This window comes from Echinops telfairi, unplaced genomic scaffold, assembly GCF_000313985.2.
Source record: "Echinops telfairi isolate 266 unplaced genomic scaffold, ASM31398v2 ScPeMD7_23;HRSCAF=83, whole genome shotgun sequence".
Classification (NCBI taxonomy): domain Eukaryota; kingdom Metazoa; phylum Chordata; class Mammalia; order Afrosoricida; family Tenrecidae; genus Echinops; species Echinops telfairi.
This window is the reverse complement of record NW_022103920.1, coordinates 41,398,399-41,402,523: the sequence shown is the minus strand read 5'-3', so window position 1 is coordinate 41,402,523 and position 4,125 is coordinate 41,398,399.

Genomic DNA, 4,125 nt, shown 5'->3' with positions numbered 1-4,125 from the left:
TTTGGGTCTCCACTCCGCACTCCCCCCATCATTCACTATGGTAAGATTTTTTGTTCTGATGATGCCTTATACCTGATCCCTTCGACACCTCGTGGTTGCCTAGGCTGGTGTGCTTCTTCCATGTGGGCTTTGTTGCTTCTGAGCTTGATGGCCGCTTGATTACCTTCATCTGGCTTTCTCTTATAAAGCTATTTTATTGATAGTTTTGTCATTTGTAGCTTTTTTATATTGTTACTTTCTGATTTGTAAAAGTTCTTTATGTACTAAAGATATTAACCCACTGTCTCTTATAAGTATTTCAAAATCTTTTCCAGTTTGTAATTTACAGTCAACTGGCTCTTTAACTTGCACGAGGAATGGTAGTTTTCTCAGAAAGAGGGAAGTGAATCTGAGAGCGATCAATAGCTTTGGCTTATCTGTTTTCAGGTTGAGGCGCTTCTGAAGCAAAGACTAGGTATGAATTTGGTATCATTTGTGCACAAATGAGGTTGATGTGAAAGGAACGCTGTAGGAAGGGGACATTCATGAAACCACATGTAGATCTGTTAGGTACAAAGAAGCAGGGGTGTCTAAGGGGCATGCTCCGATTTCAGACTCTTGAGCCAGGGAGGCGGTATACCTGGGTGGGCCCAAACTGGGCCAGATGGGCTTAATTCAGCCAATGGGGTCAACCAGTACTGTGGACCATGCCTCCCAGCAAAGGTCCTAAAGGCCGGAACCTGGAGACCAACCCCTGCAGTGGCTTCTCCACTTTCTGCCGGGCTGTCGAGGTCTCTCTCTCTCTGGCCTCAGGCCGCCCGTGTGGGTGTGCAGTCCCCTGAGGTTGCCCGCGTTCAGTGGCTGTAAAACCTGGCGTTCAGTGGCTGTAAAACCTGAAACTTCTGCTGTCCTTCATAATAACCCACTTGGCTCACCAACCAGGCTTTGGCAGGAATTCTTTCTTGTGCGAAGCCAAGAACCGAGGTATTTCTCACTTGGGAAACCTAACAGACCCATTGCCGAATCCCTCTTCTCTAGACATCGCAGACAGAGTTGCAGGAAACAAGGATGGCGGCCCAAACACATGTTGTAAGGTTGGGGGTCACTATGAGAAATGAGAATTATTGCTGTGGGTCACTTAGAACTGGAATTCTGCTGGTTCCCGATTGAGTAACTACAGCCTCATCCTGGGGTGAATTACCCAGTAAGTCAGGTGAGCATAGGCTTCCTTGTGCTTACCAACTAACCGAGAATGAACCATTGATTTGTAACATTGAATTGGGTGAACTCCATGTGACGTTGTTCACTACAGGTAAGTCAGTAACATAAGTAAGTCTGTGCTTACCTTGCTTTCTGAGGACTCTACCCCTGTGAGGGATTGTAAAACTGAATCGGCTTTGATTCTCTAGGAAGGAGCTGTGGGGTTGGGAGAGAAATGCCAGATATACCTAGAAACAGATTCTTGATGTGGGGGAAACATTGACATTGTTCACTACAGATTAGGCAGTAAGCACAAGTAAACCCATGCTTACCTGTGATTAGGAATCCACTATGGCAGTGGGGTTGGCTTTGGTTTTTGTTTTGGTTTATCTTGCTTATCAAGAAGCCTTGGTGTCGCTGCGAGTTAGGCATTTGGTTGCTAACCGCAAGCTTGGTGGTTCTGTTACCAGGAGGAGGCTCACAGTCTCAAGCCTCCTTGATTTAAGGTTCTCAAGAATCTCCACTCCGGATTCTCGGTCTCCTTCCAAGAATGATTTCAGGCCAGGGACACAATTCAGACCATAATCAGGAAAGATTTGAACTGCAAGAAATGGTGGACCTCCCAAATAGGCTGGCTTTCTAGGGGGTCTTCTGCTGCTATGGGCTGGTCCTCTGTAGTGTGCCTCCTCTTTCTAGGTATGTGCATCCCAGCACCCCAGACTTTATACTGTGCCTTGTCTCAGACCCCAAACTCGAGCGTCTCTGCAGTCATTGTGGGGGTCTTTCTCCACCCAGCCATTTAGTGACCTCCTTGATCTAGGTCTCTTCCATGGGTAAGAAAATGTGTTTGATTCTGCCCTTCCCCTTCCTTTGTGCTGGAGAGGTCTGTGCAGAAACGTGTCTCCATGTCTCCTTTGTGTTACCATTCCCGCGACATTCCTTCCGTCACCTCTTCTCCCTTTGCCAGCTTCGGACTAGCTAGCAGTTCAAACACACCAGTCACTCAGGGAGGAAGATGAGGCTGCCCTATAAAGAGTTAGCCTCAGAAACTCTCTCAAGACACTATGAATTGCAGGTGACTCAATGGCAGTGCTTATTGGTTAACTTGATGTTAGTCTCACCTTCCACAAATCGGGGTTTTGCAAGAGTACCAACAGGTAACAACAAACATATAAGTAAGAGCAAGGCCCTGTGACACTCAGGCACAGATTCTAGTTCCAGTGCGATTTATTAGCACCCTTAGGCTCAGTGTCCTCATCTGTAAAATGGGGATAACTACTTGAGACTAGCGGGGTAACTGGTGAGGTAATGTATGCAAAGTGTCTGGCCCAGGTCCCTGACGTGGAGTAAGTCCAATTAATGTTTGTTTTCTTTTCTACCACCTCGCCCTCTCAACCATACGTGCTTTGATTAAAAAACATGAGGGGGTGTGGTTGTCTAACTGTTCAATTCTCTAGTTCTTATACTGTGCCTCTGTAAAGGTATAAATTACTTAGAAATTATGCCCTTTGTTTTCATAGTCTAGTCTCTAGTGCATGAAAACAAAGCAGAGTGGAAACGAGGTGTGTAACCTGTTTCTCCATCTTGTCTTATTAGCTGTGATCAATGAGCCGGCCTCCCCACAATGCCTCTGTCATTTCGCCCTTTCTTTCATTTAATTCCGATGCACACGCAAGGCGTGGATTGCAACTTTTCACTTCATCTCCGATATCAACATTGACTTACTGGCAGCGCTGCTTGCCAAAAATGGATCTTGTGATTTTAAAATGCACATTAATTAGCATTTTGCCTTTAATGAGTGATTGGTTATGAGCCAAATTAATTGAGCCACAAAATGGTTACCTCAGGTCTGTAATGCGCAAATTAGCTGATTCACAACTAATTGAGAAGTTTCTGATCTTAAAATTGTGACCATTTGTGTCGAGTACTTCAAAAAGCTAGAAAGAATGTAAGATGTGGGTTGGAAAATAAAAGAGGACTTAGACTTCCAAGCCTATGTGCTTACTGATTCTTTTTCTGAAATGGCCGAGAGTTAGCAGTTCCAGAGCATGACAGACTGCACTCTTTACAAGATTCTACAAATATTAAGATTATTCATAAGAAAAAATATTTGAAAAGTCATGGCAGTCTTTCATAAAACATCACTTGTAATTGTTCAGTGGTAATTATCCTTATATTTCAAGTGTTCACAATAGGAGTTTAATGAATTAGTGATATGCCTTTTTACTTTTTCATAAGTTCTCCAACAGAGCACCTACATGCTAGGATTACTCCTCATGGCTGTCTAGGTAAGGTGTATATCTGTGACTGTGCCAGGAGAACCACATTCAGTGAGTTAAATATTACACTTCTTGTTATACCGATGAAGGAACCCTGGTGTGAGTTAAGGGTTGGGCTGTTAACCAAAAGGTTGGAAGTTCAAACCCACCAGCTGCTTTCTGACAGAAAAATGAAGCAATCTTGTTCTATGTAGATTTTAATGAGTGTACATAAATGAAACACATTTTTTTGAATTTTGTACGTTCTATGTCTAATGAACAAATACAAATATGCATATATCATTAATTTTTAAAATTATATTTATACAGTGTGATGTTTTGTAATTATGTAAGCTTGGAAATTATGGCTAAATAACTAACTCAACATAGAGCTATTAACTGCTCACCTGAAGAAAAACTTTAGGTTTACCTATAAGATAGTAGTTATGTGTTGGGCCACTAACTGCATGGTTAGCAGTTTCAAACCCCCAGCCACTCCAGTGGAGAAAGACAGCTCCCGTAGAGTTGGAGTTTTGCAAACTCACAGGGACATTTCTACCCTGTCCTGTAGGGTTACTCTGAGTCAGTACAGACTCACTGGCAAAGTTTTGCTGATGAGATTAAAGCGTAGAATGGGGAAATAGCATAGAGGCAGGACTCCTGGAATACGAGGGGGTATCCCCCCCCC